General features: G+C 43.2%; 41 non-coding genes across 41 annotated transcripts; all 41 read left to right on the top strand.

Moving 5' to 3' along the window:
* The first annotated feature begins 276 nt into the window (after nucleotides 1–276).
* On the top strand, nucleotides 277–358 carry trnas-gcu (transfer RNA serine (anticodon GCU)). The gene has a single exon. It is a non-coding gene; the product is annotated as a tRNA-Ser (tRNA).
* A 321-nt stretch (nucleotides 359–679) lies between these two features.
* Nucleotides 680–761, top strand: trnas-gcu (transfer RNA serine (anticodon GCU)). The gene has a single exon. It is a non-coding gene; the product is annotated as a tRNA-Ser (tRNA).
* Nucleotides 762–1,082: 321 nt separating this feature from the next.
* trnas-gcu (transfer RNA serine (anticodon GCU)) lies at nucleotides 1,083–1,164 on the top strand. The gene has a single exon. It is a non-coding gene; the product is annotated as a tRNA-Ser (tRNA).
* A 316-nt stretch (nucleotides 1,165–1,480) lies between these two features.
* Nucleotides 1,481–1,562, top strand: trnas-gcu (transfer RNA serine (anticodon GCU)). The gene has a single exon. It is a non-coding gene; the product is annotated as a tRNA-Ser (tRNA).
* A 321-nt stretch (nucleotides 1,563–1,883) lies between these two features.
* trnas-gcu (transfer RNA serine (anticodon GCU)) lies at nucleotides 1,884–1,965 on the top strand. The gene has a single exon. It is a non-coding gene; the product is annotated as a tRNA-Ser (tRNA).
* A 316-nt stretch (nucleotides 1,966–2,281) lies between these two features.
* trnas-gcu (transfer RNA serine (anticodon GCU)) lies at nucleotides 2,282–2,363 on the top strand. Its single transcript has one exon. It is a non-coding gene; the product is annotated as a tRNA-Ser (tRNA).
* A 320-nt stretch (nucleotides 2,364–2,683) lies between these two features.
* On the top strand, nucleotides 2,684–2,766 carry trnas-gcu (transfer RNA serine (anticodon GCU)). Its single transcript has one exon. It is a non-coding gene; the product is annotated as a tRNA-Ser (tRNA).
* Nucleotides 2,767–3,081: 315 nt separating this feature from the next.
* Nucleotides 3,082–3,163, top strand: trnas-gcu (transfer RNA serine (anticodon GCU)). Its single transcript has one exon. It is a non-coding gene; the product is annotated as a tRNA-Ser (tRNA).
* A 321-nt stretch (nucleotides 3,164–3,484) lies between these two features.
* Nucleotides 3,485–3,566, top strand: trnas-gcu (transfer RNA serine (anticodon GCU)). The gene has a single exon. It is a non-coding gene; the product is annotated as a tRNA-Ser (tRNA).
* A 321-nt stretch (nucleotides 3,567–3,887) lies between these two features.
* On the top strand, nucleotides 3,888–3,969 carry trnas-gcu (transfer RNA serine (anticodon GCU)). The gene has a single exon. It is a non-coding gene; the product is annotated as a tRNA-Ser (tRNA).
* Nucleotides 3,970–4,290: 321 nt separating this feature from the next.
* trnas-gcu (transfer RNA serine (anticodon GCU)) lies at nucleotides 4,291–4,372 on the top strand. The gene has a single exon. It is a non-coding gene; the product is annotated as a tRNA-Ser (tRNA).
* A 321-nt stretch (nucleotides 4,373–4,693) lies between these two features.
* On the top strand, nucleotides 4,694–4,775 carry trnas-gcu (transfer RNA serine (anticodon GCU)). Its single transcript has one exon. It is a non-coding gene; the product is annotated as a tRNA-Ser (tRNA).
* Nucleotides 4,776–5,096: 321 nt separating this feature from the next.
* On the top strand, nucleotides 5,097–5,178 carry trnas-gcu (transfer RNA serine (anticodon GCU)). The gene has a single exon. It is a non-coding gene; the product is annotated as a tRNA-Ser (tRNA).
* Nucleotides 5,179–5,494: 316 nt separating this feature from the next.
* trnas-gcu (transfer RNA serine (anticodon GCU)) lies at nucleotides 5,495–5,576 on the top strand. Its single transcript has one exon. It is a non-coding gene; the product is annotated as a tRNA-Ser (tRNA).
* Nucleotides 5,577–5,896: 320 nt separating this feature from the next.
* Nucleotides 5,897–5,979, top strand: trnas-gcu (transfer RNA serine (anticodon GCU)). The gene has a single exon. It is a non-coding gene; the product is annotated as a tRNA-Ser (tRNA).
* Nucleotides 5,980–6,289: 310 nt separating this feature from the next.
* On the top strand, nucleotides 6,290–6,371 carry trnas-gcu (transfer RNA serine (anticodon GCU)). Its single transcript has one exon. It is a non-coding gene; the product is annotated as a tRNA-Ser (tRNA).
* A 316-nt stretch (nucleotides 6,372–6,687) lies between these two features.
* trnas-gcu (transfer RNA serine (anticodon GCU)) lies at nucleotides 6,688–6,769 on the top strand. The gene has a single exon. It is a non-coding gene; the product is annotated as a tRNA-Ser (tRNA).
* A 321-nt stretch (nucleotides 6,770–7,090) lies between these two features.
* trnas-gcu (transfer RNA serine (anticodon GCU)) lies at nucleotides 7,091–7,172 on the top strand. The gene has a single exon. It is a non-coding gene; the product is annotated as a tRNA-Ser (tRNA).
* Nucleotides 7,173–7,493: 321 nt separating this feature from the next.
* On the top strand, nucleotides 7,494–7,575 carry trnas-gcu (transfer RNA serine (anticodon GCU)). Its single transcript has one exon. It is a non-coding gene; the product is annotated as a tRNA-Ser (tRNA).
* Nucleotides 7,576–7,891: 316 nt separating this feature from the next.
* trnas-gcu (transfer RNA serine (anticodon GCU)) lies at nucleotides 7,892–7,973 on the top strand. The gene has a single exon. It is a non-coding gene; the product is annotated as a tRNA-Ser (tRNA).
* Nucleotides 7,974–8,293: 320 nt separating this feature from the next.
* On the top strand, nucleotides 8,294–8,376 carry trnas-gcu (transfer RNA serine (anticodon GCU)). The gene has a single exon. It is a non-coding gene; the product is annotated as a tRNA-Ser (tRNA).
* A 315-nt stretch (nucleotides 8,377–8,691) lies between these two features.
* Nucleotides 8,692–8,773, top strand: trnas-gcu (transfer RNA serine (anticodon GCU)). Its single transcript has one exon. It is a non-coding gene; the product is annotated as a tRNA-Ser (tRNA).
* A 321-nt stretch (nucleotides 8,774–9,094) lies between these two features.
* trnas-gcu (transfer RNA serine (anticodon GCU)) lies at nucleotides 9,095–9,176 on the top strand. Its single transcript has one exon. It is a non-coding gene; the product is annotated as a tRNA-Ser (tRNA).
* Nucleotides 9,177–9,497: 321 nt separating this feature from the next.
* Nucleotides 9,498–9,579, top strand: trnas-gcu (transfer RNA serine (anticodon GCU)). Its single transcript has one exon. It is a non-coding gene; the product is annotated as a tRNA-Ser (tRNA).
* Nucleotides 9,580–9,900: 321 nt separating this feature from the next.
* Nucleotides 9,901–9,982, top strand: trnas-gcu (transfer RNA serine (anticodon GCU)). The gene has a single exon. It is a non-coding gene; the product is annotated as a tRNA-Ser (tRNA).
* Nucleotides 9,983–10,303: 321 nt separating this feature from the next.
* Nucleotides 10,304–10,385, top strand: trnas-gcu (transfer RNA serine (anticodon GCU)). Its single transcript has one exon. It is a non-coding gene; the product is annotated as a tRNA-Ser (tRNA).
* Nucleotides 10,386–10,701: 316 nt separating this feature from the next.
* On the top strand, nucleotides 10,702–10,783 carry trnas-gcu (transfer RNA serine (anticodon GCU)). Its single transcript has one exon. It is a non-coding gene; the product is annotated as a tRNA-Ser (tRNA).
* A 320-nt stretch (nucleotides 10,784–11,103) lies between these two features.
* Nucleotides 11,104–11,186, top strand: trnas-gcu (transfer RNA serine (anticodon GCU)). The gene has a single exon. It is a non-coding gene; the product is annotated as a tRNA-Ser (tRNA).
* Nucleotides 11,187–11,496: 310 nt separating this feature from the next.
* trnas-gcu (transfer RNA serine (anticodon GCU)) lies at nucleotides 11,497–11,578 on the top strand. The gene has a single exon. It is a non-coding gene; the product is annotated as a tRNA-Ser (tRNA).
* A 316-nt stretch (nucleotides 11,579–11,894) lies between these two features.
* Nucleotides 11,895–11,976, top strand: trnas-gcu (transfer RNA serine (anticodon GCU)). The gene has a single exon. It is a non-coding gene; the product is annotated as a tRNA-Ser (tRNA).
* A 321-nt stretch (nucleotides 11,977–12,297) lies between these two features.
* Nucleotides 12,298–12,379, top strand: trnas-gcu (transfer RNA serine (anticodon GCU)). The gene has a single exon. It is a non-coding gene; the product is annotated as a tRNA-Ser (tRNA).
* A 321-nt stretch (nucleotides 12,380–12,700) lies between these two features.
* Nucleotides 12,701–12,782, top strand: trnas-gcu (transfer RNA serine (anticodon GCU)). Its single transcript has one exon. It is a non-coding gene; the product is annotated as a tRNA-Ser (tRNA).
* Nucleotides 12,783–13,098: 316 nt separating this feature from the next.
* Nucleotides 13,099–13,180, top strand: trnas-gcu (transfer RNA serine (anticodon GCU)). The gene has a single exon. It is a non-coding gene; the product is annotated as a tRNA-Ser (tRNA).
* A 320-nt stretch (nucleotides 13,181–13,500) lies between these two features.
* trnas-gcu (transfer RNA serine (anticodon GCU)) lies at nucleotides 13,501–13,583 on the top strand. Its single transcript has one exon. It is a non-coding gene; the product is annotated as a tRNA-Ser (tRNA).
* A 315-nt stretch (nucleotides 13,584–13,898) lies between these two features.
* Nucleotides 13,899–13,980, top strand: trnas-gcu (transfer RNA serine (anticodon GCU)). The gene has a single exon. It is a non-coding gene; the product is annotated as a tRNA-Ser (tRNA).
* Nucleotides 13,981–14,296: 316 nt separating this feature from the next.
* trnas-gcu (transfer RNA serine (anticodon GCU)) lies at nucleotides 14,297–14,378 on the top strand. Its single transcript has one exon. It is a non-coding gene; the product is annotated as a tRNA-Ser (tRNA).
* A 321-nt stretch (nucleotides 14,379–14,699) lies between these two features.
* Nucleotides 14,700–14,781, top strand: trnas-gcu (transfer RNA serine (anticodon GCU)). Its single transcript has one exon. It is a non-coding gene; the product is annotated as a tRNA-Ser (tRNA).
* A 321-nt stretch (nucleotides 14,782–15,102) lies between these two features.
* Nucleotides 15,103–15,184, top strand: trnas-gcu (transfer RNA serine (anticodon GCU)). The gene has a single exon. It is a non-coding gene; the product is annotated as a tRNA-Ser (tRNA).
* Nucleotides 15,185–15,505: 321 nt separating this feature from the next.
* On the top strand, nucleotides 15,506–15,587 carry trnas-gcu (transfer RNA serine (anticodon GCU)). The gene has a single exon. It is a non-coding gene; the product is annotated as a tRNA-Ser (tRNA).
* Nucleotides 15,588–15,903: 316 nt separating this feature from the next.
* trnas-gcu (transfer RNA serine (anticodon GCU)) lies at nucleotides 15,904–15,985 on the top strand. Its single transcript has one exon. It is a non-coding gene; the product is annotated as a tRNA-Ser (tRNA).
* A 321-nt stretch (nucleotides 15,986–16,306) lies between these two features.
* Nucleotides 16,307–16,388, top strand: trnas-gcu (transfer RNA serine (anticodon GCU)). Its single transcript has one exon. It is a non-coding gene; the product is annotated as a tRNA-Ser (tRNA).
* The last annotated feature ends 23 nt before the right edge of the window (nucleotides 16,389–16,411 follow it).

Genomic DNA, 16,411 nt, shown 5'->3' with positions numbered 1-16,411 from the left:
CCAGGCTAGCACACAGCTACTATACCGAGGGCTCTGTCTTATGTTGGATCCCCATCACTCTATTACAAAGAGGTTGACGTGTTTATATTATGTTCTACGCATCTCTGCAATTGCTGTTTTGAGTCCATGTAAATTGTTTCTTATCAAGATTTTGGAAGGTAGATGACAAGATAAGCAGAAATTACCTGAGCGTTCTGTCTTAGCAACACTGTCAATAGCTATATGAATAATACATCTGTTTTCATAAATGAGCTGTGGCAGATCAATGGTATGCCGGACGAGGTGGCCGAGAGGTTAAGGCGATGGACTGCTAATCCATTGTGCTCTGCACGCGTGGGTTCGAATCCCACCCTCGTCGAGTTGGATTTAAAGGGGTTTGCTTACTTGTGAAAATACTCTGTAACCAGGCTAGCGCACAGCTACTATACTGAGGGCTCCGTCTTATGTTGGATCCCCATCACTCTGTTACAAAGAGGTTGACGTGTTTATAATATGTTCTACGCATCTCTGCAATTTCTGTTTTGAGTCCATGTAAATTGTTTTTTATCAAGATTTTGGAAGGTAGATGACAAGATAAGAAGAAATGATGTGAGAATTCTGCTTCACCAACACTGTCAACGGCTATATGAATAATACATCTGTTTTCATAAATGACCTGTGGCAAATCAATGGTATGCCGGACGAGGTGGCCGAGAGGTTAAGGCGATGGACTGCTAATCCATTGTGCTCTGCACGCGTGGGTTCGAATCCCACCCTCGTCGAGTTGGAGTTAAAGGGGTTTGTTTACTTGTGAAAATACTCTGTGACCAGGCTAGCGCACAGCTACTATACCGAGGGCTCCGTCTTATGTTGGATCCCCATCACTCTGTTACAAAGAGGTTGACGTGTTTATATTATGTTCTACGCATCTCTGCAATTGCTGTTTTGAGTCCATGTAAATTGTTTTTTATCAAGATTTTGGAAGGTAGATGACAAGATAAGAAGAAATGATGTGAGAATTCTGCTTCGGCAACACTGTCAACGGCTATATGAATAATACATCTGTTTTCATAAATGAGCTGTGGCAAATCAATGGTATGCCGGACGAGGTGGCCGAGAGGTAAAGGCGATGGACTGCTAATCCATTGTGCTCTGCACGCGTGGGTTCGAATCCCACCCTCGTCGAGTTGGATTTAAAGGGGTTTGTTTACTTGTGAAAATACTCTGCAACCAGGCTAGCGCACAGCTACTGTACCCAGGGCTCCGTCTTATGTTGGATCCCCATCACTCTGTTACAAAGAGGTTGACTTGTTTATAATATGTTCTACGCATCTCTGCAATTGCTGTCTTGAGTCCATGTAAATTGTTTTTTATCAAGATTTTGGAAAGTAGATGACAAGATAAGAAGAAATGATGTGAGAATTCTGCTTCACCAACACTGTCAACGGCTATATGAATAATACATCTGTTTTCATAAATGAGCTGTGGCAAAGGTATGCCGGACGAGGTGGCCGAGAGGTTAAGGCGATGGACTGCTAATCCATTGTGCTCTGCACGCGTGGGTTCGAATCCCACCCTCGTCGAGTTGGATTTAAAGGGGTTTGTTTACTTGTGAAAATACTCTGTAACCAGGCTAGCGCACAGCTACTGTACCCAGGGCCCCGTCTTATGTTGGATCCCCATCACTCTGTTACAAAGAGGTTGACTTGTTTATAATATGTTCTACGCATCTCTGCAATTGCTGTTTTGAGTCCATGTAAATTGTTTTTTATCAAGATTTTGGAAGGTAGATGACAAGATAAGAAGAAATGATGTGAGAATTCTGCTTCGGCAACACTGTCAACGGCTATATGAATAATACATCTGTTTTCATAAATGAGCTGTGGCAAATCAATGGTATGCCGGACGAGGTGGCCGAGAGGTAAAGGCGATGGACTGCTAATCCATTGTGCTCTGCACGCGTGGGTTCGAATCCCACCCTCGTCGAGTTGGATTTAAAGGGGTTTGTTTACTTGTGAAAATACTCTGCAACCAGGCTAGCGCACAGCTACTGTACCCAGGGCTCCGTCTTATGTTGGATCCCCATCACTCTGTTACAAAGAGGTTGACTTGTTTATAATATGTTCTACGCATCTCTGCAATTGCTGTCTTGAGTCCATGTAAATTGTTTTTTATCAAGATTTTGGAAGGTAGATGACAAGATAAGAAGAAATGATGTGAGAATTCTGCTTCACCAACACTGTCAACGGCTATATGAATAATACATCTGTTTTCATAAATGAGCTGTGGCAAAGGTATGCCGGACGAGGTGGCCGAGAGGTTAAGGCGATGGACTGCTAATCCATTGTGCTCTGCACGCGTGGGTTCGAATCCCACCCTCGTCGAGTTGGATTTAAAGGGGTTTGTTTACTTGTGAAAATACTCTGTAACCAGGCTAGCGCACAGCTACTGTACCCAGGGCCCCGTCTTATGTTGGATCCCCATCACTCTGTTACAAAGAGGTTGACTTGTTTATAATATGTTCTACGCATCTCTGCAATTGCTGTTTTGAGTCCATGTTAGTTGTTTTTTATCAAGATTTTGGAAGGTAGATGACAAGATAAGAAGAAATGGAGTGAGAATTCTGCTTCGGCAACACTGTCAACGGCTATATGAATAATACATCTGTTTTCATAAATGACCTGTGGCAAATCAATGGTATGCCGGACGAGGTGGCCGAGAGGTTAAGGCGATGGACTGCTAATCCGTTGTGCTCTGCACGCGTGGGTTCGAATCCCACCCTGTTTGAGTTAAAGGGGTTTGTTTACTTGTGAAAATACTCTGTGACCAGGCTAGCACACAGCTACTATACCGAGGGCTCTGTCTTATGTTGGATCCCCATCACTCTATTACAAAGAGGTTGACGTGTTTATATTATGTTCTACGCATCTCTGCAATTGCTGTTTTGAGTCCATGTAAATTGTTTCTTATCAAGATTTTGGAAGGTAGATGACAAGATAAGCAGAAATTACCTGAGCATTCTGTTTTAGCAACACTGTCAATAGCTATATGAATAATACATCTGTTTTCATAAATGAGCTGTGGCAAATCAATGGTATGCCGGACGAGGTGGCCGAGAGGTTAAGGCGATGGACTGCTAATCCATTGTGCTCTGCACGCGTGGGTTTGAATCCCACCCTCGTCGAGTTGGAGTTAAAGGGGTTTGTTTACTTGTGAAAATACTCTGTGACCAGGCTAGCACACAGCTACTATACCGAGGGCTCTGTCTTATGTTGGATCCCCATCACTCTATTACAAAGAGGTTGACGTGTTTATATTATGTTCTACGCATCTCTGCAATTGCTGTTTTGAGTCCATGTAAATTGTTTCTTATCAAGATTTTGGAAGGTAGATGACAAGATAAGCAGAAATTACCTGAGCATTCTGTTTTAGCAACACTGTCAATAGCTATATGAATAATACATCTGTTTTCATAAATGAGCTGTGGCAAATCAATGGTATGCCGGACGAGGTGGCCGAGAGGTTAAGGCGATGGACTGCTAATCCATTGTGCTCTGCACGCGTGGGTTCGAATCCCACCCTCGTCGAGTTGGAGTTAAAGGGGTTTGTTTACTTGTGAAAATACTCTGTGACCAGGCTAGCGCACAGCTACTATACCGAGGGCTCCGTCTTATGTTGGATCCCCATCACTCTGTTACAAAGAGGTTGACGTGTTTATATTATGTTCTACGCATCTCTGCAATTGCTGTTTTGAGTCCATGTAAATTGTTTCTTATCAAGATTTTGGAAGGTAGATGACAAGATAAGTAGAAATGATGTGAGAATTCTGCTTCGGCAACACTGTCAACGGCTATATGAATAATACATCTGTTTTCATAAATGACCTGTGGCAAATCAATGGTATGCTGGACGAGGTGGCAGAGAGGTTAAGGCAATGGACTGCTAATCCATTGTGCTCTGCACGCGTGGGTTCGAATCCCACCCTCGTCGAGTTGGAGTTAAAGGGGTTTGTTTACTTGTGAAAATACTCTGTGACCAGGCTAGCACACAGCTACTATACCGAGGGCTCTGTCTTATGTTGGATCCCCATCACTCTATTACAAAGAGGTTGACGTGTTTATATTATGTTCTACGCATCTCTGCAATTGCTGTTTTGAGTCCATGTAAATTGTTTCTTATCAAGATTTTGGAAGGTAGATGACAAGATAAGCAGAAATTACCTGAGCATTCTGTTTTAGCAACACTGTCAATAGCTATATGAATAATACATCTGTTTTCATAAATGAGCTGTGGCAAATCAATGGTATGCCGGGCGAGGTGTTCGAGAGGTTAAGGCAATGGACTGCTAATCCATTGTGCTCTGCACGCGTGGGTTCGAATCCCACCCTCGTCGAGTTGGATTTAAAGGGGTTTGTTTACTTGTGAAAATACTCTGTAACCAGGCTAGCGCACAGCTACTGTACCCAGGGCCCCGTCTTATGTTGGATCCCCATCACTCTGTTACAAAGAGGTTGACTTGTTTATAATATGTTCTACGCATCTCTGCAATTGCTGTTTTGAGTCCATGTAAATTGTTTTTTATCAAGATTTTGGAAGGTAGATGACAAGATAAGAAGAAATGATGTGAGAATTCTGCTTCGGCAACACTGTCAACGGCTATATGAATAATACATCTGTTTTCATAAATGAGCTGTGGCAAATCAATGGTATGCCGGACGAGGTGGCCGAGAGGTAAAGGCGATGGACTGCTAATCCATTGTGCTCTGCACGCGTGGGTTCGAATCCCACCCTCGTCGAGTTGGATTTAAAGGGGTTTGTTTACTTGTGAAAATACTCTGCAACCAGGCTAGCGCACAGCTACTGTACCCAGGGCTCCGTCTTATGTTGGATCCCCATCACTCTGTTACAAAGAGGTTGACTTGTTTATAATATGTTCTACGCATCTCTGCAATTGCTGTCTTGAGTCCATGTAAATTGTTTTTTATCAAGATTTTGGAAGGTAGATGACAAGATAAGAAGAAATGATGTGAGAATTCTGCTTCACCAACACTGTCAACGGCTATATGAATAATACATCTGTTTTCATAAATGAGCTGTGGCAAATCAATGGTATGCCGGACGAGGTGGCCGAGAGGTTAAGGCGATGGACTGCTAATCCATTGTGCTCTGCACGCGTGGGTTCGAATCCCACCCTCGTCGAGTTGGAGTTAAAGGGTTTTGTTTACTTGTGAAAATACTCTGTGACCAGGCTAGCGCACAGCTACTGTACCGAGGGCTCAGTCTTATGTTGGATCCCCATCACTCTGTTACAAAGAGGTTGACGTGTTTATAATATGTTCTACGCATCTCTGCAATTGCTGTTTTGAGTCCATGTAAATTGTTTTTTATCAAGATTTTGGAAGGTAGATGACAAGATAAGAAGAAATGATGTGAGAATTCTGCTTCACCAACACTGTCAACGGCTATATGAATAATACATCTGTTTTCATAAATGAGCTGTGGCAAAGGTATGCCGGACGAGGTGGCCGAGAGGTTAAGGCGATGGACTGCTAATCCATTGTGCTCTGCACGCGTGGGTTCGAATCCCACCCTCGTCGAGTTGGATTTAAAGGGGTTTGTTTACTTGTGAAAATACTCTGTAACCAGGCTAGCGCACAGCTACTGTACCCAGGGCCCCGTCTTATGTTGGATCCCCATCACTCTGTTACAAAGAGGTTGACTTGTTTATAATATGTTCTACGCATCTCTGCAATTGCTGTTTTGAGTCCATGTTAGTTGTTTTTTATCAAGATTTTGGAAGGTAGATGACAAGATAAGAAGAAATGGAGTGAGAATTCTGCTTCGGCAACACTGTCAACGGCTATATGAATAATACATCTGTTTTCATAAATGACCTGTGGCAAATCAATGGTATGCCGGACGAGGTGGCCGAGAGGTTAAGGCGATGGACTGCTAATCCGTTGTGCTCTGCACGCGTGGGTTCGAATCCCACCCTGTTTGAGTTAAAGGGGTTTGTTTACTTGTGAAAATACTCTGTGACCAGGCTAGCACACAGCTACTATACCGAGGGCTCTGTCTTATGTTGGATCCCCATCACTCTGTTACAAAGAGGTTGACGTGTTTATATTATGTTCTACGCATCTCTGCAATTGCTGTTTTGAGTCCATGTAATTTGTTTCTTATCAAGATTTTGGAAGGTAGATGACAAGATAAGCAGAAATTACGTGAGCATTCTGTTTTAGCAACACTGTCAACAGCTATATGAATAATACATCTGTTTTCATAAATAAGCTGTGGCAAAGGTATGCCGGACGAGGTGGCCGAGAGGTTAAGGCGATGGACTGCTAATCCATTGTGCTCTGCAAGCGTGGGTTCGAATCCCACCCTCGTAGAGTTGGAGTTAAAGGGGTTTGTTTACTTGTGAAAATACTCTGTGACCAGGCTAGCGCACAGCTACTGTACCTGGGGCTCCGTCATATGTTGGATCCCCATCACTCTGTTACAAAGAGGATGACGTGTTTATATTATGTTCTACGCATCTCTGCAATTGCTGTTTTGAGTCCATGTAAATTGTTTCTTATCAAGATTTTGGAAGATAGATGACAAGATAAGCAGAAATTACCTGAGCATTCTGTTTTAGCAACACTGTCAATAGCTATATGAATAATACATCTGTTTTCATAAATGAGCTGTGGCAAAGGTATGCCGGACGAGGTGGCAGAGAGGTTAAGGCGATGGACTGCTAATCCATTGTGCTCTGCACGCGTGGGTTCGAATCCCACCCTCGTCGAGTTGGAGTTAAAGGGGTTTGTTTACTTGTGAAAATACTCTGTGACCAGGCTAGCGCCCAGCTACTATACCGAGGGCTCCGTCTTGTGTTGGATCCCCATCACTCTGTTACAAAGAGGTTGACGTGTTTATATTATGTTCTACGCATCTCTGCAATTGCTGTTTTGAGTCCATGTAAATTGTTTCTTATCAAGATTTTGGAAGGTAGATGACAAGATAAGAAGAAATGATGTGAGAATTCTGCTTCGGCAACACTGTCAACGGCTATATGAATAATACATCTGTTTTCATAAATGACCTGTGGCAAATCAATGGTATGCTGGACGAGGTGGCCGAGAGGTTAAGGCGATGGACTGCTAATCCATTGTGCTCTGCACGCGTGGGTTCGAATCCCACCCTCGTCGAGTTGGAGTTAAAGGGGTTTGTTTACTTGTGAAAATACTCTGTGACCAGGCTAGCGCACACCTACTCTACCGAGGGCTCCGTCTTATGTTGGATCCCTATCACTCTGTTACAAAGAGGTTGACGTGTTTATATTATGTTCTACGCATCTCTGCAATTGCTGTTTTGAGTCCATGTAAATTGTTTCTTATCAAGATTTTGGAAGGTAGATGACAAGATAAGCAGAAATTACCTGAGCATTCTGTTTTAGCAACACTGTCAATAGCTATATGAATAATACATCTGTTTTCATAAATGAGCTGTGGCAAATCAATGGTATGCCGGACGAGGTGGCCGAGAGGTTAAGGCGATGGACTGCTAATCCATTGTGCTCTGCACGCGTGGGTTCGAATCCCACCCTCGTCGAGTTGGAGTTAAAGGGTTTTGTTTACTTGTGAAAATACTCTGTGACCAGGCTAGCGCACAGCTACTGTACCGAGGGCTCAGTCTTATGTTGGATCCCCATCACTCTGTTACAAAGAGGTTGACGTGTTTATAATATGTTCTACGCATCTCTGCAATTGCTGTTTTGAGTCCATGTAAATTGTTTTTTATCAAGATTTTGGAAGGTAGATGACAAGATAAGAAGAAATGATGTGAGAATTCTGCTTCACCAACACTGTCAACGGCTATATGAATAATACATCTGTTTTCATAAATGAGCTGTGGCAAAGGTATGCCGGACGAGGTGGCCGAGAGGTTAAGGCGATGGACTGCTAATCCATTGTGCTCTGCACGCGTGGGTTCGAATCCCACCCTCGTCGAGTTGGATTTAAAGGGGTTTGTTTACTTGTGAAAATACTCTGTAACCAGGCTAGCGCACAGCTACTGTACCCAGGGCCCTGTCTTATGTTGGATCCCCATCACTCTGTTACAAAGAGGTTGACTTGTTTATAATATGTTCTACACATCTCTGCAATTGCTGTTTTGAGTCCATTTTAGTTGTTTTTTATCAAGATTTTGGAAGGTAGATGACAAGATAAGAAGAAATGGAGTGAGAATTCTGCTTCGGCAACACTGTCAACGGCTATATGAATAATACATCTGTTTTCATAAATGACCTGTGGCAAATCAATGGTATGCCGGACGAGGTGGCCGAGAGGTTAAGGCGATGGACTGCTAATCCGTTGTGCTCTGCACGCGTGGGTTCGAATCCCACCCTGTTTGAGTTAAAGGGGTTTGTTTACTTGTGAAAATACTCTGTGACCAGGCTAGCGCACAGCTACTATACCGAGGGCTCCGTCTTATGTTGGATCCCCATCACTCTGTTACAAAGAGGTTGACGTGTTTATATTATGTTCTACGCATCTCTGCAATTGCTGTTTTGAGTCCATGTAAATTGTTTTTTATCAAGATTTTGGAAGGTAGATGACAAGATAAGAAGAAATGATGTGAGAATTCTGCTTCGGCAACACTGTCAACGGCTATATGAATAATACATCTGTTTTCATAAATGAGCTGTGGCAAATCAATGGTATGCCGGACGAGGTGGCCGAGAGGTTAAGGCGATGGACTGCTAATCCATTGTGCTCTGCACGCGTGGGTTCGAATCCCACCCTCGTCGAGTTGGAGTTAAAGGGGTTTGTTTACTTGTGAAAATACTCTGTGACCAGGCTAGCGCACAGCTACTATACCGAGGGCTCCGTCTTATGTTGGATCCCCATCACTCTGTTACAAAGAGGTTGACGTGTTTATATTATGTTCTACGCATCTCTGCAATTGCTGTTTTGAGTCCATGTAAATTGTTTCTTATCAAGATTTTGGAAGGTAGATGACAAGATAAGTAGAAATGATGTGAGAATTCTGCTTCGGCAACACTGTCAACGGCTATATGAATAATACATCTGTTTTCATAAATGACCTGTGGCAAATCAATGGTATGCTGGACGAGGTGGCAGAGAGGTTAAGGCAATGGACTGCTAATCCATTGTGCTCTGCACGCGTGGGTTCGAATCCCACCCTCGTCGAGTTGGAGTTAAAGGGGTTTGTTTACTTGTGAAAATACTCTGTGACCAGGCTAGCACACAGCTACTATACCGAGGGCTCTGTCTTATGTTGGATCCCCATCACTCTATTACAAAGAGGTTGACGTGTTTATATTATGTTCTACGCATCTCTGCAATTGCTGTTTTGAGTCCATGTAAATTGTTTCTTATCAAGATTTTGGAAGGTAGATGACAAGATAAGCAGAAATTACCTGAGCATTCTGTTTTAGCAACACTGTCAATAGCTATATGAATAATACATCTGTTTTCATAAATGAGCTGTGGCAAATCAATGGTATGCCGGGCGAGGTGTTCGAGAGGTTAAGGCAATGGACTGCTAATCCATTGTGCTCTGCACGCGTGGGTTCGAATCCCACCCTCGTCGAGTTGGATTTAAAGGGGTTTGTTTACTTGTGAAAATACTCTGTAACCAGGCTAGCGCACAGCTACTGTACCCAGGGCCCCGTCTTATGTTGGATCCCCATCACTCTGTTACAAAGAGGTTGACTTGTTTATAATATGTTCTACGCATCTCTGCAATTGCTGTTTTGAGTCCATGTAAATTGTTTTTTATCAAGATTTTGGAAGGTAGATGACAAGATAAGAAGAAATGATGTGAGAATTCTGCTTCGGCAACACTGTCAACGGCTATATGAATAATACATCTGTTTTCATAAATGAGCTGTGGCAAATCAATGGTATGCCGGACGAGGTGGCCGAGAGGTAAAGGCGATGGACTGCTAATCCATTGTGCTCTGCACGCGTGGGTTCGAATCCCACCCTCGTCGAGTTGGATTTAAAGGGGTTTGTTTACTTGTGAAAATACTCTGCAACCAGGCTAGCGCACAGCTACTGTACCCAGGGCTCCGTCTTATGTTGGATCCCCATCACTCTGTTACAAAGAGGTTGACTTGTTTATAATATGTTCTACGCATCTCTGCAATTGCTGTCTTGAGTCCATGTAAATTGTTTTTTATCAAGATTTTGGAAGGTAGATGACAAGATAAGAAGAAATGATGTGAGAATTCTGCTTCACCAACACTGTCAACGGCTATATGAATAATACATCTGTTTTCATAAATGAGCTGTGGCAAATCAATGGTATGCCGGACGAGGTGGCCGAGAGGTTAAGGCGATGGACTGCTAATCCATTGTGCTCTGCACGCGTGGGTTCGAATCCCACCCTCGTCGAGTTGGAGTTAAAGGGTTTTGTTTACTTGTGAAAATACTCTGTGACCAGGCTAGCGCACAGCTACTGTACCGAGGGCTCAGTCTTATGTTGGATCCCCATCACTCTGTTACAAAGAGGTTGACGTGTTTATAATATGTTCTACGCATCTCTGCAATTGCTGTTTTGAGTCCATGTAAATTGTTTTTTATCAAGATTTTGGAAGGTAGATGACAAGATAAGAAGAAATGATGTGAGAATTCTGCTTCACCAACACTGTCAACGGCTATATGAATAATACATCTGTTTTCATAAATGAGCTGTGGCAAAGGTATGCCGGACGAGGTGGCCGAGAGGTTAAGGCGATGGACTGCTAATCCATTGTGCTCTGCACGCGTGGGTTCGAATCCCACCCTCGTCGAGTTGGATTTAAAGGGGTTTGTTTACTTGTGAAAATACTCTGTAACCAGGCTAGCGCACAGCTACTGTACCCAGGGCCCCGTCTTATGTTGGATCCCCATCACTCTGTTACAAAGAGGTTGACTTGTTTATAATATGTTCTACGCATCTCTGCAATTGCTGTTTTGAGTCCATGTTAGTTGTTTTTTATCAAGATTTTGGAAGGTAGATGACAAGATAAGAAGAAATGGAGTGAGAATTCTGCTTCGGCAACACTGTCAACGGCTATATGAATAATACATCTGTTTTCATAAATGACCTGTGGCAAATCAATGGTATGCCGGACGAGGTGGCCGAGAGGTTAAGGCGATGGACTGCTAATCCGTTGTGCTCTGCACGCGTGGGTTCGAATCCCACCCTGTTTGAGTTAAAGGGGTTTGTTTACTTGTGAAAATACTCTGTGACCAGGCTAGCACACAGCTACTATACCGAGGGCTCTGTCTTATGTTGGATCCCCATCACTCTGTTACAAAGAGGTTGACGTGTTTATATTATGTTCTACGCATCTCTGCAATTGCTGTTTTGAGTCCATGTAATTTGTTTCTTATCAAGATTTTGGAAGGTAGATGACAAGATAAGCAGAAATTACGTGAGCATTCTGTTTTAGCAACACTGTCAACAGCTATATGAATAATACATCTGTTTTCATAAATAAGCTGTGGCAAAGGTATGCCGGACGAGGTGGCCGAGAGGTTAAGGCGATGGACTGCTAATCCATTGTGCTCTGCAAGCGTGGGTTCGAATCCCACCCTCGTAGAGTTGGAGTTAAAGGGGTTTGTTTACTTGTGAAAATACTCTGTGACCAGGCTAGCGCACAGCTACTGTACCTGGGGCTCCGTCATATGTTGGATCCCCATCACTCTGTTACAAAGAGGATGACGTGTTTATATTATGTTCTACGCATCTCTGCAATTGCTGTTTTGAGTCCATGTAAATTGTTTCTTATCAAGATTTTGGAAGATAGATGACAAGATAAGCAGAAATTACCTGAGCATTCTGTTTTAGCAACACTGTCAATAGCTATATGAATAATACATCTGTTTTCATAAATGAGCTGTGGCAAAGGTATGCCGGACGAGGTGGCAGAGAGGTTAAGGCGATGGACTGCTAATCCATTGTGCTCTGCACGCGTGGGTTCGAATCCCACCCTCGTCGAGTTGGAGTTAAAGGGGTTTGTTTACTTGTGAAAATACTCTGTGACCAGGCTAGCGCCCAGCTACTATACCGAGGGCTCCGTCTTGTGTTGGATCCCCATCACTCTGTTACAAAGAGGTTGACGTGTTTATATTATGTTCTACGCATCTCTGCAATTGCTGTTTTGAGTCCATGTAAATTGTTTCTTATCAAGATTTTGGAAGGTAGATGACAAGATAAGAAGAAATGATGTGAGAATTCTGCTTCGGCAACACTGTCAACGGCTATATGAATAATACATCTGTTTTCATAAATGACCTGTGGCAAATCAATGGTATGCTGGACGAGGTGGCCGAGAGGTTAAGGCGATGGACTGCTAATCCATTGTGCTCTGCACGCGTGGGTTCGAATCCCACCCTCGTCGAGTTGGAGTTAAAGGGGTTTGTTTACTTGTGAAAATACTCTGTGACCAGGCTAGCGCACACCTACTCTACCGAGGGCTCCGTCTTATGTTGGATCCCTATCACTCTGTTACAAAGAGGTTGACGTGTTTATATTATGTTCTACGCATCTCTGCAATTGCTGTTTTGAGTCCATGTAAATTGTTTCTTATCAAGATTTTGGAAGGTAGATGACAAGATAAGCAGAAATTACCTGAGCATTCTGTTTTAGCAACACTGTCAATAGCTATATGAATAATACATCTGTTTTCATAAATGAGCTGTGGCAAATCAATGGTATGCCGGACGAGGTGGCCGAGAGGTTAAGGCGATGGACTGCTAATCCATTGTGCTCTGCACGCGTGGGTTCGAATCCCACCCTCGTCGAGTTGGAGTTAAAGGGTTTTGTTTACTTGTGAAAATACTCTGTGACCAGGCTAGCGCACAGCTACTGTACCGAGGGCTCAGTCTTATGTTGGATCCCCATCACTCTGTTACAAAGAGGTTGACGTGTTTATAATATGTTCTACGCATCTCTGCAATTGCTGTTTTGAGTCCATGTAAATTGTTTTTTATCAAGATTTTGGAAGGTAGATGACAAGATAAGAAGAAATGATGTGAGAATTCTGCTTCACCAACACTGTCAACGGCTATATGAATAATACATCTGTTTTCATAAATGAGCTGTGGCAAAGGTATGCCGGACGAGGTGGCCGAGAGGTTAAGGCGATGGACTGCTAATCCATTGTGCTCTGCACGCGTGGGTTCGAATCCCACCCTCGTCGAGTTGGATTTAAAGGGGTTTGTTTACTTGTGAAAATACTCTGTAACCAGGCTAGCGCACAGCTACTGTACCCAGGGCCCTGTCTTATGTTGGATCCCCATCACTCTGTTACAAAGAGGTTGACTTGTTTATAATATGTTCTACACATCTCTGCAATTGCTGTTTTGAGTCCATTTTAGTTGTTTTTTATCAAGATTTTGGAAGGTAGATGACAAGATAAGAAGAAATGGAGTGAGAATTCTGCTTCGGCAACACTGTCAACGGCTATATGAATAATACATCTGTTTTCATAAATGACCTGTGGCAAATCAATGGTATGCCGGACGAGGTGGCCGAGAGGTTAAGGCGATGGACTGCTAATCCGTTGTGCTCTGCACGCGTGGGTTCGAATCCCACCCTGTTTGAGTTAAAGGGGTTTGTTTACTTGTGAAAATACTCTGTGACCAGGCTAGCGCACAGCTACTATACCGAGGGCTCCGTCTTATGTTGGATCCCCATCACTCTGTTACAAAGAGGTTGACGTGTTTATATTATGTTCTACGCATCTCTGCAATTGCTGTTTTGAGTCCATGTAAATTGTTTTTTATCAAGATTTTGGAAGGTAGATGACAAGATAAGAAGAAATGATGTGAGAATTCTGCTTCGGCAACACTGTCAACGGCTATATGAATAATACATCTGTTTTCATAAATGAGCTGTGGCAAATCAATGGTATGCCGGACGAGGTGGCCGAGAGGTAAAGGCGATGGACTGCTAATCCATTGTGCTCTGCACGCGTGGGTTCGAATCCCACCCTCGTCGAGTTGGATTTAAAGGGGTTTGTTTACTTGTGAAAATACTCTGCAACCAGGCTAGCGCACAGCTACTGTACCCAGGGCTCCGTCTTATGTTGGATCCCCATCACTCTGTTACAAAGAGGTTGACTTGTTTATAATATGTTCTACGCATCTCTGCAATTGCTGTCTTGAGTCCATGTAAATTGTTTTTTATCAAGATTTTGGAAGGTAGATGACAAGATAAGAAGAAATGATGTGAGAATTCTGCTTCACCAACACTGTCAACGGCTATATGAATAATACATCTGTTTTCATAAATGAGCTGTGGCAAAGGTATGCCGGACGAGGTGGCCGAGAGGTTAAGGCGATGGACTGCTAATCCATTGTGCTCTGCACGCGTGGGTTCGAATCCCACCCTCGTCGAGTTGGATTTAAAGGGGTTTGTTTACTTGTGAAAATACTCTGTAACCAGGCTAGCGCACAGCTACTGTACCCAGGGCCCCGTCTTATGTTGGATCCCCATCACTCTGTTACAAAGAGGTTGACTTGTTTATAATATGTTCTACGCATCTCTGCAATTGCTGTTTTGAGTCCATGTAAATTGTTTTTTATCAAGATTTTGGAAGGTAGATGACAAGATAAGAAGAAATGATGTGAGAATTCTGCTTCGGCAACACTGTCAACGGCTATATGAATAATACATCTGTTTTCATAAATGAGCTGTGGCAAATCAATGGTATGCCGGACGAGGTGGCCGAGAGGTTAAGGCGATGGACTGCTATTCCGTTGTGCTCTGCACGCGTGGGTTCGAATCCCACCCTCGTCGAGTTGGAGTTAAAGGGGTTTGTTTACTTGTGAAAATACTCTGTGACCAGGCTAGCGCACAGCTACTATACCGAGGGCTCCGTCTTATGTTGGATCCCCATCACTCTGTTACAAAGAGGTTGACGTGTTTATATTATGTTCTACGCATCTCTGCAATTGCTGTTTTGAGACCATGTAAATTGTTTTTTATCAAGATTTTGGAAGGTAGATGACAAGATAAGAAGAAATGATGTGAGAATTCTGCTTCGGCAACACTGTCAACGGCTATATGAATAATACATCTGTTTTCATAAATGAGCTGTGGCAAATCAATGGTATGCCGGACGAGGTGGCCGAGAGGTTAAGGCGATGGACTGCTAATCCATTGTGCTCTGCACGCGTGGGTTCGAATCCCACCCTCGTCGAGTTGGATTTAAAGGGGTTTGTTTACTTGTGAAAATACTCTGTGACCAGGCTAGCACACAGCTACTATACCGAGGGCTCTGTCTTATGTTGGATCCCCATCACTCTATTACAAAGAGGTTGACGTGTTTATATTATGTTCTACGCATCTCTGCAATTGCTGTTTTGAGTCCATGTAAATTGTTTCTTATCAAGATTTTGGAAGGTAGATGACAAGATAAGCAGAAATTACCTGAGCATTCTGTTTTAGCAACACTGTCAATAGCTATATGAATAATACATCTGTTTTCATAAATGAGCTGTGGCAAATCAATGGTATGCCGGAAGAGGTGGCCGAGAGGTTAAGGCGATGGACTGCTAATCCATTGTGCTCTGCACGCGTGGGTTCGAATCCCACCCTCGTCGAGTTGGAGTTAAAGGGGTTTGTTTACTTGTGAAAATACTCTGTGACCAGGCTAGCGCACAGCTACTGTACCGAGGGCTCAGTCTTATGTTGGATCCCCATCACTCTGTTACAAAGAGGTTGACGTGTTTATAATATGTTCTACGCATCTCTGCAATTGCTGTTTTGAGTCCATGTAAATTGTTTTTTATCAAGATTTTGGAAGTTAGATGACAAGATAAGAAGAAATGATGTGAGAATTCTGCTTCACCAACACTGTCAACGGCTATATGAATAATACATCTGTTTTCATAAATGAGCTGTGGCAAAGGTATGCCGGACGAGGTGGCCGAGAGGTTAAGGCGATGGACTGCTAATCCATTGTGCTCTGCACGCGTGGGTTCGAATCCCACCCTCGTTGAGTTGGAGTTAAAGGGGTTTGTTTACTTGTGAAAATACTCTGTGACCAGGCTAGCACACAGCTACTATACCGAGGGCTCTGTCTTATGTTGGATCCCCATCACTCTATTACAAAGAGGTTGACGTGTTTATATTATGTTCTACGCATCTCTGCAATTGCTGTTTTGAGTCCATGTAAATTGTTTCTTATCAAGATTTTGGAAGGTAGATGACAAGATAAGCAGAAATTACCTGAGCGTTCTGTCTTAGCAACACTGTCAATAGCTATATGAATAATACATCTGTTTTCATAAATGAGCTGTGGCAGATCAATGGTATGCCGGACGAGGTGGCCGAGAGGTTAAGGCGATGGACTGCTAATCCATTGTGCTCTGCACGCGTGGGTTCGAATCCCACCCTCGTCGAGTTGGATTTAAAGGGGTTTGCT

This window comes from Hoplias malabaricus, unplaced genomic scaffold, assembly GCF_029633855.1.
Source record: "Hoplias malabaricus isolate fHopMal1 unplaced genomic scaffold, fHopMal1.hap1 scaffold_154, whole genome shotgun sequence".
Classification (NCBI taxonomy): Eukaryota; Metazoa; Chordata; class Actinopteri; order Characiformes; family Erythrinidae; genus Hoplias; species Hoplias malabaricus.
The sequence above is the reverse complement of the archived record's forward strand: the minus strand, read 5'-3'. Positions and strand labels throughout refer to the sequence as shown.